Raw genomic sequence first — 15,038 nt, 5'->3', positions numbered from 1 at the left:
GAATTTATTCATGCCATACATTCCTAGTATAATTCTATCTTTACCTCTCATGGTACCAGTACCTCATGATACTAAAAAAATCATAATGCACTTTAATATTCTAAACTTAAATAAACACTCATAAAAAAGTCAATGCACCGACATGCAATGAACTAAAAGGGTAGTATTTTAAGCAGGTATATAGACAGGGAGTTACAATCATTCATATATATTTATAAGGTTTTCTTTTAATAGACTATGATATTTATAGCACAAAAGTAGCATTAATAGAGTCTTTTATTTGGGAATTGGAAATAGTCATTGCATAGAATGAAATGCTGTGGTGGTAATCATTATGATGGAATTTTGTCTACATTGGAGAATCACTTAAGGTACAGTATTAATTATGAGTAAAATTTTTATCATAGGCAGTGATGTACAAATGATTAGTGTGACTGAAGTAGTGAGTAGAATCAAGAGGGATGAATTTTCCTTTAAATCATTTTAAATAAACAATCTTTGCAAAAAGTCAATCAGCATAAAGTATCTCAAGTTAGTTATTTTCTCAGTGCTTGTAAGACGATATAAATGATATATGGTGATACTGCATTTTGACATAGGCCATTAAGCCATTCTGATTATTAAAGTAATGTTGTCACAATGGCTTCAGTCATTGAATTTCAATAATAAACTTTGTTCAGACATAATTGATCATTAATGTTCTCACTTGCTTCAGGCTCACTGTAGCTTTTTAATACCCTAAAATCATTACCAGGAAGTGAGAGGTTAATCTCCTCTGCATTACAGTTGATCATCCTTGAGGGAAGCTTTTTCAGTCTAATGAAATGACAGTGAAGGCCAGTGCAAAGAACAGTTGACTTGGGGTACAGAAGAGTTGGATTCTATGATACAGATTTCAACAAGATGCCAAATATTCTCTGTGGCTTACCAATTTTAAGTTTGGAAATCCATTTGTTTCATATAGCATATTGGCCAGAAATACTGGGAACAAATGAGTTGGATTTATCTGAGGTGGTTTGCGTTTTTCTCAAGAAAGACAATGATGGCATAAATTAAAAATACTCGTGTTCCAAAGTAATTAGTTGTACTGGTCCCTGGAGTAAGAATATACATGCATCATTATCAAAGTAGACATTCAGAAGCTATTTAGTACTACTATAGAGATAAGTTATGCTGATTTCAATATACCCCAAATCCTTTTGCACCAAACTAACTTGTGTTTTTCAAGTACTTGGATTCTGTTTTGTAAATCACAGCTTATACACTTCTAAGAATTAATTCTTAGAATTAGAAGGTATTTTAAATATTTAATAAGTCTTGTCCAAGACCAAATCACTTTTTAAACTCCAAATTCTAATAATTATAAATATGTCCTCAATAAGCATATTTACCAGCTTTTGTTCTATCTCTAAAAACCCCCGTTCCCGGGGTGCCTGGGTGGCTCAGTGGGTTAAAGCCTCTGCCTTCAGCTCAGGTCATGATCTCGGAGTCCTGGGATCCAGCCCCGCATCGGGCTCTCTGCTCCGCAGGAGGCCTGCTTCTTCCTCTCTGCCTAGTTGTGATTTCTCTCTGTCAAGTAAATAAAATATTAAAAAAATAATAATAATAAAAAAATAAAAAACCCCGTTCTCATGGAGGCTACAACTCTTTTGAGTGGGCCTTCAGCCCCATTTCCATCTTAAAATATCTGTAGACCATTCTATTGGGTGTTTATACCTTTCCTTACTTAGCCATTTTCTTACTGATAGTAGATTATTATCTCTTTTATTCTCTTATAATAAGTACATGATAAGTATCTTTGTGCATAATTTTCTTATTCTTGTCTTTAAGATTGTTTCCTTAGAATAGATTTTTAGAAGTAGAATTTTACTGGGCCCAAGAGCATTAAAATCTTAAAGGCTTTTAAATATATACTGAAACTAAATTGTTTTCCAAAAGGGTCATATCAATTTACATGATCATGATCAATGTATGAGAGTGCTGGTTTTATTGTACTCTAATTGGATTCTCAGAATTAAAGGAATACGAATATTGTCCATTAATTTAAACCAAACCAATACAAAACAAACAACTGATACTTGATTTATACAGAAGTGATCCAATAAAGCAATAAGGGGATTATATGATCTATTTAGGAAATTTGGGGATTAAACATGGGGTACTGCACATATGCGTTGATCTTTGCTTCTTTCTGAAACCAAGTGGCATGAAAAATTAAATATGTTTTAAACTCCAAAATAAGTCAGATAGGAGACGAAAACATGGTTTTAGAAGCTGGAAAGTAGATAAGAAGTGAAAGGAAATGTCAAAGGTAAGCAAGATAGTTCTCACTGGAAGGGTTCTTGCACTAGAGGACCAGGTACAGTAGAGGTAAAAAAGGATGAGGACAAACTGCAAGTCTTTGTAAGAACCTTGGGGCCCCTTCCCAATATTGTGCAGCCACACAGCTGCCTTTCTCCCTCCTAGAGAATAGAGGTTTATTTGGTGCAGAAATTGGAGTAGAGACTCTAGACCAAGGATACCCAAAACATAACAGAAGAGGGAGAGAGCTTGGCATTTAAAAAAACAAATAAGGGAAAATCTAAATCCTCTTCTTGCATGATACAAGGGAATTGTTAGTCTTAAACTGGCAATTCAAGAAATAGTAGTAAAACCCTCTCATTTATAACCAAGTAGGTAGGTGTCAGGAAAAAATAGCTACAAAATTTAGGGGAGAGGGATTTGTGAACAAGAAGAAGTGAAGAAAGGGTCATTTTTTTAATTATTATAATCAGACTTTTTTTTTCTTTTTTACAGATTTATTTATTTATTTGAGAGAGAGAGAGAGCAAGTGAGGGGAGGAGCAGAGAGAAATAGAGAGTCCTGAAAACAGACTTTCTGCTGAGCATGGAGCTTGGAGGAGCTCCACAAGGGCTGGATCCCAGGACACTGAGATCATGACCTGAGCTGAAATCGAGAGTCAGGAGCTCAACCAACTGAGTCCCCAGGTGCTCCTATAGTTAGACTTTTAAAAAATGTACATGTATTACTGTGATTTTTAAAATCTGTGCAGAAAATAAAACATAGTATTAAAGGCTATCCACCTCAATGAAAGGACCAGCATTTATATTTTGGACAGCTCCCTACTCCTCACTCCTATGGGGACCTTATGACCTGGGTCCTGAGAGCAGGGAGGAGAGCCATGTAAAACAGCAAGGTGCCTGCGCTACTTAAACTTGTCTTTTCCAAGTCTGGTGTGTCTTAGATGCCTCTCAGAGTAGGGAGGCCAATGAATTAACCAGGTAGGACAGCATGGACATATTGGAACATAATGGATTATTTAATGCCAAAACTACTGGATTGTCACTAAATAACTCAGCAATACATGGAATAAAGTCCTCTCTCTTAGATATGCAGACAGACTCAACTGTTTTATACATGTCTTTTCTTCTCATGCCCTCCTTTTGGCTTGGCTCAGCATCATTTCTCAAACAGCCTACCTAGAATAAATGAGGCTCCTCTTCTCAATTTCATTTACTTTACTTGCATGTGGGTTTTATTGTCATTTTGATAAGGTGAAGATCCCATTCCCAGGGTATCTAGGAATGGTATGTGTGCAGAACAGCTTTAATCTTTAATTCCCATAATGTCCTAGAAGCTATTTTTTTTTCTTGAAGTGACGAGAATACTAACCATTCTGCGATTCTGCACATTTATTCTCTTATTTTCCTCTCTCTTTCCACATTCTAACTGGCTTACACTTTTATCAGGATATTATGAATTTAACCATTCTGTTTTTATGAGAGAATTCAGATGGTCTACCAAACTTTTCATAAATAGATATCATTTTTTTTTAAATTCCCACTGTAGACATTGAATACGTCAGTTCACTTTTTTTTAGGATAAAATTTATATAAAATTAAAATGCTGTATTTTGTTTCCCATAGTCTTATGCACTGGAATATACATAAGAATTCACCTGAGGAGGAAGTGTGTAAGCCTGACGATTCACAGACCTGTACCCCTGGGGCTAGTAACACATTATATGTTAATAAAAAAAGGTAATAAAAAATAAAAATAAAAATAGAGACAGAAAAAAAAATTTAAAAAATACAGGTGTCTGCTCCTCCCCCTACTTTTTGTTCAGTAGGTTTGGCGTAGGACCTAAATGTCAGCATCTATAACAAATGCAAGTGAATGCAGAACCACAGTCTGAAAAACATTAGTGTAAGCATGATTTTTCTTTTGTGTGTGGGGAGATGACCTGGGTTTCCCTATCCAGAGATTATTGTCATACCTTGAAGTATGCAATTTATCTAGCATGATTATGTGGGAACATCCACTCCTTACGTGGATATGAAATAAACACCTTAGTTTCCAAATTATTGAAATATAAACTCGTCTTAAGAAAAAACACCAGTAACTGGAAACCCTCTGAAATCCTGTAAAATGCAGAGGAAAATAAGGATAATCTGATGTTTATCAATCAAGTTAGCATTTGCCTAACAAATGAAATATGATTGGGGATTTAAGAGAACCCAATGCAATGGACTCCTTTAGAGATAACTTTCATTTTTATGAAAGTGATTAAGAGAAAATAATACTGGTGCTAATTAAAGTTGAAGTAATTTGGATGATAGAAAATGGAAAGAATGTATAATATAAGTTAATTTTAATGATTAAGGATAATTTAACATGCTTGTATTAATTGTAATGTTTGTTATGCCTGGTTGAACAGAGAGAATTTTCTTCCATGTTTCTCCCCTGATTTCTGTATGTCCTGAAATATCTTAATCTTCTTACTTTAAAAAACCAGTGAGCCTTTCTGGGTAAATTTATAACAGAGTAATTTTGTGAATCTTGCCAGCTACCTCTTTTGTTCAAGCAGTCTATGAGGCAGCCTGGCTCAAATAACTGATTCATTTGGTTCTTTGTTGATTAATTCTCCTGTGCACCCTGCATCTGTCCAGAGAGGGGACTGGAGATCTTCAGAGAGCCATCTAAGCTCCATGATTGGAGGTCAGCATTCCGCGTATTGTCTCGGTTTGAAATCATATCAATTTCAGTCTTAAAACCATAGGCATCTGAAATTTAGTATTGACTTTTATTTTGTTGATATGTGTGATTTGATTTTATGCAGTGAAATACAGAGTAGGCAAGGTTCTAAATTTCATAATTCCATTTCCTGTGACAAAGTTAGTAACTTGATGGGAAGGTAAGGTAGAAGACTCAGCCAAATGTCAGACAATGGTCTTCACCATCAAACAAATGGGAAATGATACTAATTTTTCCCACAAAGGGCACTTGAGGAATATTTTCTCAAGATGCTTGGCCTCTAAGCTGCTTTAAAAAGGTGTTTGAAGGCACACGGTGTCTCACATTCTGACCCTGAAGTGCATCTGTGGATTCCAGGACTACAACATGGGAGTTTCCCTTTTTTTAGTTATTGCCCTGGCTGCATCCTTGACATTTTGAGCTGTTATATTTTCATCACCATTAAGTTCAAAATATTTACTAATGCCCTTATGATTGACTTTTTATTTCCACTTAAGTTAGTTACAAGTGTTCTGATTCATTTCCACAAATGTGGATATATTCTAGTTATTTCTTCTTTACTGAGCTCTAACTTAATTCAACAGTATTCACAGAACATACACTGTTCTGTTATCAACCTCTGAAATGTGTTGCAACATGATTCATGGTCCAGAATATTTTGATGAATGTTTTATGTATACTTGAAAAAGATATATTTCTCTGCATGTGTTGGATGTAATCCCAATTAGGTCAAATTGGTTAATCATGATATTTAAATGTGCTGTATCTCTCTCCTTTTTCTGTACGTTACTAAGAGAAGTATTTAAAAATCTCCCACTTGCATTGTGGATTTACTGAATTTTTATTTTAGGTTTGTCACTTTTGGGTTTATATATTTTAAAGCTATATTATTAAGCTTTATAAATTATTAATGTTATGTATTGCTGTTAAGTTACCTATCATTATGAAATGTCTCTCCTTATCTCTCCTGCTACTTTTACCTTTAAGTCCATTTGTGCTATTTTACGAGTACATGTTAATATAAATTAAAAGTATAATAATACATATATCAGTGCTGCCAAACTAGCTTTGTTTTTGCTTGCATAGCATGTTTACATAGCATATATGTCTATGTGTGTGTGTGTGTATATATATGTATTTACATATGTATGTGTATATATATGTATGTGTGTATATATGTATGCATATGTATACATACATATGTATACATATATATGTACGCATACATATGTATATTTATATGGATGGGGGTATAAAATCTTGCTCATTTTGTTCTATTTGCAATATCTTTTATTTGGCCTTTTATTCACTTTTCTTGATTTTTTGGTATTAATTGCGTATGTTTTATTATTTCATTGTATCTCTTCTGTTATCTGACTTGCTGTGACTTTAATTATCATTCTTTTACTGGTTACTTCAGAAATTACAAAAGGCATCCATAACTTATTACCATGTACCTTAAATAAGATGAGGTCCAGTATAATGTAGAACATTTGCTTTAACTCTATTTAAACTTCTCTGGCTGATTTTCCTCTACTGTTAACACTTTACTGTCAGATATGTTATCCACACCACAGTGATTTGTTAACATTGTTGCTTTAAACAGCTGGTAGTCTCTCTTATTCACCTTTCCTACATTTGTTTTTTCCTTTTTTTTTTTTTTTTAAGATTTATTTGTTTTTATTTGGGGGGAGAGAGAGAGACCAAGACTACATGAGCAGGGGAAAGAGCAGAGGGGAAGGGAGAGAAGCGGATGCCCCACTGAGCATGGAGCTCAATTTGGGGCTTGAGGTGGGGCTCAATCTCAGGACCCTGAGATCATGACCTGAGCTGAAACCAAGAGTCATACGCTCAACCAGCTGTGTCACCCAAGTGCCCTGCTTCTGCTTCTTATACATGACTTGGATTATTCTATCTGGGATAACTTTCCGTCACCCTACTGCATTTCTTTGCAAGAACTGAAATAAGGACAAGGATTTTTAGTTGTGATCATCTCTGTGAAAGAAACTGGAGAGATAGATTTTCACTTCTTACTTCTATCTTTCTCAGGAAGAATGGCTTCACAGATACTTTTTGCTTTTCTCTGATATTTTCAGGTAAAATTATGACCCCTAAAGCCGAAAAATATAAAATAGACAAATAGTATAAATATAAACATATATAAATATACAAAATGTATATAAAATATACAAAATTTGAATATATTTTCTATACCAGTATTGCTATAAATATTAGTGTAATTTCTATTAATAATGTAAATCATTTTTCTACGTGATTACACAGGTGGCAGCCTATTCACAGAGATGACAAATGTTACAAAAATGAGGAATAATTGAGTTGTCTGATAGGAAGACATACCCCTTCTTCATGTGTGTTTTTCAAGCACATTAGAAAATTTTTTAAAAAATACATATGTTAAATACCTGTTAACAATCTCCGTAGTTGAGAAGAGTTGAATGAAACAGTTCCATATATCACATATTTTTGGGAGTTAGATAGGAAACACAGTATGGATTCTCCACCAGACTTTGTGTATATAATAATCTGGGAACTGCTTCAGACTGTGATTATAGAACTGTCAACACAATTCTCTTGAGAATGTGTCACAAGTATGCTACAGAATAACTCCCTTCATCATAAGATGAAGAACATGATTCCTAATGAAATAAGGGTTCTTTGCCAAGGCCCTGTTTACTCAACAATTAGCAGCCAAAACTGAACACATTTCATTTTATTTTGATTTTAAGTGCCTGCATTTCATAGTCTTTCCACCTGGAAGTCTCTCAAATAACATGACCTCAAGAGACTGAAGGCAAATTATCTTCTGCGTCTTACCACAGTTTCATCTTGTCTTGAGCTTTCTATGTTAGGAAAGCATTATGATCCACAAATTCCCCAAGCCAGAAACCCTCCAGTCAGTCACTCTAGACAGTCCTGATTCTTACTCCAACAGATCATCAAGCACTGTTTATTCATAAATACGCCTTGCATCTATCCTCTTGGTTTTATCTTATTATTGTGACATTGAGCATTGCTTTGAGGGTGCACAAAAATTACCCCACGGTCTCACTGAGTGACTTTGCTATAAATGTAGGAGATGTAGCTTTTGCAACCTGTTCTCTAATTACAAATCCTTTTCTTTATTCCTAATTGATCCCCTTTTCAAATCTCCATAGGGGCTATTTCAAATTTTCACTAGTTCTTGACTGCTTTCTTTCAATTTACATCTCTATTATCATGGGAAAGAGGTAGGGTCCTAAATCAGGTAATTTATCTGGAAGCAAATGCAAACGTTTTAATTATATGGTGCAAGATGTTATGTGGTAAAAGATCTGAATGCAGAACTATCTTATCCCTCAAGAATTTAAAGATTGAAAATCAGTAGTTTGGAGAAAATACAGCATGCCTGCTAAATGTTATGTTTGCTTAATTAAATTAAGCCATTAGGCCTTATTATATTAGAAAACTCAAAAACAGTTTAATGAAGTACTAATGTTTGAGCTTAACAAATTTTAATATAAAAGCAAAGGGTTCTTTAAAAAGCAATAATTCCTGTTTAAGTATTAAAGAAAAAAGTCATTAAGAGTATGAAATTACTCTTGCTTCTCCTTTCATGCTGAACTCATCATGAAAATAAGGCTTAGTCAATGACTTTGAAAAGAAAGGCTTAAAACTTACACAAAGACTGCAAAACCACTTTGATTTTAAGCTATGAAAATGGAACCATTTCTTAGCCATTGTAAGTACAACCAATTAATGATGATGGCCTCTTCAGATTATTGACTCTAACATGTCACCAATGGCCCCTACAATTATAGCATTAACACTGACTTTGAGATATTTTTGGTACTCTACAGATGACATGTAACAAGGGCACTATGTCTCACTGTTTCTCATTACAATGTTTCTCTGACACTTGGCATGAATTACAGACATTTAACACTAGAGGCCTGAAGCTTAAATTTAGAGTTGTAAGCACTTAAAATCCTTACACCAGTAAGCAGTTTTGCTTGTAACTGGCTGCAGAATTGAGTTTAAAGACTTTAGAAGAATGGAATATGATCCAGTTAAAATTAGAAATTCCATCTTTGTACTGGTATGAAATTTGAAATTTATGCAAATGAGAAACAAGAATGCAAAACATCCTTTCACACCCAGTAAACAACCTGAAGACTAGCAGAACAGACTTTCCACAGTTAAATATAGAGAAGAGACTACAATGAAGAGAATAGAAAGGGCAGAGATGGTAGGGAGCTAAACAGACCCATGGTACATCGGTGGGAGGGAAGGATGCCAGGCTTGTGGGGATGGGAGACAAGTAGATCCCCATACAGGGCAGCCCAGGCACGGAGGGAGTAAAGGGTAGGAGGAACCACACTGGAAAGATGAATCCCTACAATATTTGATTTTTAAAGGCAGAGGGACCTGGCTTCATGAATTTTTATAATCAGTGGCGGTTAACACCTAGACCTTTAAAATCAGTGGGCTCAGCTCTGGGAGAGCCAAAGGGTAATAGGAAATTGAGTCCCCACCCTTAAAGAGACAGCCCAGTGAGCAGCTGGGCTGAGATACAGCATAGAAAGAACAGTTTGAAAAACAGTTTGCTGTATACCAAGGAGATTTATTTATTAATCTCAGTGTGTGGGCTGGAGGGCTGGGTTCTTTGAAAGACTCCTCCGGGAACAAAAGAGCTGGTGGATACCATTTCCCACCCCTGCCCCCCAGTCTAGATATACGGACACTTGTAGGAACCATCACAGTGCCAACATTCTGCACCTAGCTTGCAACAGTGCTGCCCTCAGGTACTTCTGTGAATCTGCGGGATCCAACTCAGCTGTCGTTGGGAAGAGTTTTCCCAGGTGTTTGCAGGTCCCTTCCCACAGTGGACCTGAGAGGAACTTGCTGGTACTTCACAGTAGACCCCTGTAATATTCCAAGGACATGCCCTTTAATACACCTTTGGCAAGAATCCAACCAAAATGGTGCCATAAGCCTGGTAGTATGCAAGTAGCCCTGACAGGGGCCAGCACCTCTCCAAACTGACTCCTGCACCTGTTTCACTATAGCCCCAGCAGTTGGCTGGAGGCAGACAGCTGGTCTAACTGAGCCCCACCCACCAGTGAAAGCTTCTCAGGGACAGCAAAGGGAGAGTGCCCCCTGCAGCTCAGTGCTTCTGCAACTCTGCTAAATGCCTGGTCTGACTCAACCCAAGCTCAAGGCAGCACAAGAGTGACCCACTAACAACACAGAAACCAAACCCTGCCTACAACGGGTGAAGAGAACTACCACAGACAACTGAACTGAAGGCAAACTTGACTTAACCACAATAGTAGGACACATGCAACACACTTAGGAGACACCCTTAGAGCACCAGGTCTGGTGAACAGAGGACATTACAGGGCACTGTAGGACATCTTCATAAAGCCACTACTTTACTAAAATGTGTTTTACATTCATAGATATTTGGATGTTAAGCCAACCTGTATTCCTGGGATGAATCCTACTGGGTTATGGTTTTGTGCATGCTTTTTTCCCCCAAGGTTTTATTTATTTATTTGAGAGGGAGAGAGAGAACATGCACAGAGGGAGGAGCAGACTCCCAGTTGAGCAGAGAGCCCAATGCGGGGCTCCATCCTGGGACCCTGAGATCATGATCTGAGCCAAAGGCAGACACTTAACCGACTGAGCCACCCAGGCATCTCCCCTACTGTGTCCTGGTTTATAATCTTTTCATATGTTGCTTTAGTTAGATTTAGTTTTCTAGCACTCTGAGGATTTTTCACATAAAAAAAATTAACTTTTAGTTTCCTTTTTGTGTTTATCTGTTTGACATCAGGGTAATATTGGCCTCATAGATTGAATTGAAAAATGTACCTTTATCATCTATATTTTTTCTTTTTTAAATGCTTTACTTTGAGGCTGCCTGGGTGGCTCAGTTGGTTAAATGACTGCCTTCAGCTCAGGTTGTAATCTTTGAGTCCCAGAATTGAGTCCCACATTGGGCTCCCTAAAGAGGGAGTCTGCTTCTCCCTCTGACCTTCTCCCTTCACATGCTCTCTCTCTTGCATTCTCTCTCTCACATAAATAAATAAAATCTTAAAAAAAAACCCAACACTTTACTTTGAGACATAATAGAAAAATCTTACAGGAACACATGGAAAAGTAAGACAAGATTATAGTAAAAAGTGAAGGTAAACTAGAAAGCGTTAATGCCTGTTGGCTAATGTTGACACTGAAGTTCTGAGTGTGATATTTTGCAGGACTGAAAGGAATGGTAATTAGTATCCCTCTCCTTCAGAATCCACACCAACCTCTTCAAAATCCTTCTCAAGAGCAGCCATGTCCTTCCAGGCCTCAGAAAACTCTCCTCACCCACATACCATTGAACAAAGGTATGCTTGGCATACATTGGGTCAAACATGTGGTCCAGGCCATGTCAGGCCTCAGCAATGGTTGTGTTGTTGCTCAGCATGCATACAGCTTGCAGTTTTATGGCCAGGTTTCCAACAGATCCAGAAGGAGGCTAGTAATTAACACCAACTTTGAAACTAGTGAGACACCAATCCACAAACAGGATGCTACACTTGGCATTAATGGTGGCAGTGGTGGCATTGGCATCTTTGGGAACCATGTTATCATGGTACAACAGGCACCAAGCCATGTATTTACTATGGTGAAGGTCACATTTCATCATCTGGTTGGCTGGCTCAAAGCATGCACTGGGTGATCTCTGCTACAGAAAGTTATTCATGGTAGGCATTCTCAGCAGAAATGACAGGAGAGTATGTGACTAGAGAGAAGTGGATGTTGGTACAGGGGACCATACTGGTCTGAAATTCTGTCAGATCAACATTCAGGGCTCCATCAAGTATGAGGGTAGCTATGATAGAGGATACAGTTTGTCCTATCGCCTATTTAAGTTAATGTGGGTTGGGTATTCAGTATTGAGGTTTCTATCACAGATGTCTAAACGGCCTCAATTATCTACCATGAAGGCACAGACTGCCCCAGGTTGGTGTGGTTAGAGAGGATAGAGTTGCAGGATTCAACCTCACCTGTGGAAACCTGAGGGAAATGGGTAAATGGAGAACTCCAGCTGAGACTTCTTGTCATAACTGAAAGAGAGACATTCTACCAGCAGGGAGGTAAACCCAGTACCAATTCCCCCTCTAAGACTGTGGAAAAACAAGAATCCCTAAAGATCTGTGTACTGGTTGGCCATTTTTTTAATTTGATCCAAGACAAGGTCAATAATCTCCTTGCCAATGGTGTAGTGCTCTGGAGCAAGTTATTGGCAACATCCTCTTCGCTATGATGAGCTACTCGGGGTGGAATAGCTGGCAGTTGGTTTCAAGTCTACAAACACCACCCTGGACACATGCTTGCCAGCACCCATCTCACTGAAGATGGTGTTGAAGAAGTCATATCCTCCTCCAGTGGTCTTGTCACTTGGCTACTGGCTATTGGGTTGGATGCCATGTTCCAGGCAGCAGATCTCCCAGCAGGCATTGCCAATCTGGACACCAGCATAGTCAATGTAGATGGAGATGCATTTACACATGGTGGCTATGGGTTAGCAGATACAAGCTACAGGAGCACACTCAGATCCTATTTACTGTCCCCAACAAGCTGAGTTGAGGTAAATAATGCACTCCTTCTTCACTTCTTCTTCTTCTTTTTTTTTTTCTTGGTTTTGGAAGAGCTTATTAAGATTACACTTTGTTCTTCAAGTGTTTGGTAGATTTCATTAGTAAAGTCATCTGGGTTTGTTTTTTTCTTTATGGGAAGTCTTAAAAATACCAAAAAGTCTATTTACTTATTATAAATCTATTTAGAATCTATTTCTTCTTGAGTAATTTTCAATAGTTTGTGTCTTTTAAAAAATTTGTCCATTTCATCTAGAGTTTCTGATATGTTGGCATACAATTACTTATAGCAGTCCTTTATAATCTTTTTAAAATGTTTACATTGTCAACATTTTTTCCCCTCTTTTTCTCCTTATGGTTCTTTTCTCCTTCTGGTATGTACAATCTTGTGCCTGATGATGTTCCACATTTTTCTGAAACACTGCTTATTTTTTCTTTATCATTTTCCCCTTTCCATTTAGACTGTATAATATCTATTGATATATCTTCAAGTCTGATGTTTTTTCCCTTCTGCTAGCTCAAATCTATTGTTAAAAAAATTTTGGATATAAAATTTTAGGAATTCTGGAATTTCTGAAGTTTTATTTATTTATTTAATTTCTATCTGCTTCTTTATGTCCTCTATTTGGTGAAATAATTTTATCACATTTTCCTTTATTTTCTTTTGGTATGCTTGCCTTTTTTTCTTTGAACATTTTTAAAGTAGCTTCTTAGCAGTCTTTCTTGCTAAGTCCATCACCTGGGGCCTCTCAAAAGCAGGTTCTACTGTCTTTTATTTTTTTTTTCCTGTCAAATGGGTCACACTTTTCTATTTCTTTCTATATTACCTAATCTTTGTTGAAAATTGGACTATTATATAATATATTGTAACAACTCTGTATACTAATCCCTAATTTCACCCCAATTATGCATAGAATTAGTAAAATAGCCTTATAATCAACTAGGCAATGAATAATAGTTTTGAAGAGGTACCTAAGCCTTGGTTCTACAGTTCTACTCAAATTATACACTTTAGAGTACCCTAAAATCATCTGTACAAAGAAGTATTCACAAGAATATTTGTTATATCAATATTTGTTGGGGGGAAAGGAGGGAAGGAAAGGATCAACTTAAATGTCTATTAGCCAGAGAATGAGGAAGTGAATTTGAGTACATTTTATTGCCGCATTCTATCCACAAAATATAATATTATTTACATTGTTAATATTGGTTGCAGTGGGTATACAGATTTTTGTCTTTCACCATGATTATTTTGTGTAGATACAGAATATTTGGCAATGAATAAGTAAAAGGAGAAAAATAAATTGTTTAAAGCAGACCTATACTATAAAATAATAAGTACTTTAGGCTGAAAGCAAAAAATTCTAGTTAGAAAATACACATGCTTAAGTGAATGAAAAATTAAAAATAAGGTAAATGTATATAATAAAATATGAACATATGGAAGACTCAACAATATGATATTAAAATTGTCTAGAGTTTAAATATAAAGGCATGAATAGTTAAAAAGCATAAGAATGGGGAAAAGCTGTAGGATGCAAACACTAATCATTACAAAGCTGAAGAGCTCTATTAATATCAAAGTATGCTTTAGTTTAAGGAATATTAGAAGATAAGAAAATGTATTTATTTTGATAAAGATCAAAAAACAAGAAGACAAGCAAATCTAAATGCATGTGCATCTAACAATGAAGTTCAAACTACATTAAAAGATAATAAACTGATGTGAAAAATAAACTGTGAAATTCACACATATAGTTGGAAATTTCTACTTTCAGTTTCAACCTTTAAACTTTCAACCTTCCTTTCATCACACTTGTGTGAGAACACACTTGTGTTCTGTCACACTGGACAGAACAAATACACAGAAAATTGTTAAGGATATATAAAACTTAAAATTATCATAAACATCATTAATATTAATAAGACATTACATTTAATAATTTCACAGTACATATTATTTTAAAGTGAAAATGGATATTCACAAAATAAACAATATTGTGGGCCATAAATCAAGTCTTAGTGAACCTACAAGGATTGAATTCATAGAAAATGTTTCTTTGGAAAAAAATAAAAGAAAATGTTTCTTTGGAGAGATAACATTTAATTATGAATCATAACCAAAATACATATAGAGTATTCCCAGATATTTGGAAATTAAGTAATGGACTTTCGAATAGCTGATGGGTTAAGAAAGAAATCAGAAAAGATGTTAGAAACAATTTGAAAATTGAATCGTGTTATTATGAAATGTAACATAATGAAGTTTGAGGAATACAGCTCAAACAATGCTCAGGTAAAAGTTTATATTTTAGTATTTCTTACAATGAAGAATGGTTAAAATCAATGATTTAAACT

At 35.9% G+C, this 15,038-nt stretch overlaps 1 pseudogene; it reads right to left on the bottom strand.

The window, feature by feature from the left end:
• Window positions 1-11,312: 11,312 nt before the first annotated feature.
• LOC123943649 lies at window positions 11,313-12,595 on the bottom strand (annotated as a pseudogene).
• Between the last annotated feature and the right edge of the window lie 2,443 nt (window positions 12,596-15,038).

The sequence above is a fragment of the Meles meles genome, chromosome 6 (assembly GCF_922984935.1).
Source record: "Meles meles chromosome 6, mMelMel3.1 paternal haplotype, whole genome shotgun sequence".
Taxonomy (NCBI): Eukaryota; Metazoa; Chordata; class Mammalia; order Carnivora; family Mustelidae; genus Meles; species Meles meles.
Note: the sequence above shows the minus strand (reverse complement) of the source record. Positions and strands in the feature narration are given on the sequence as shown.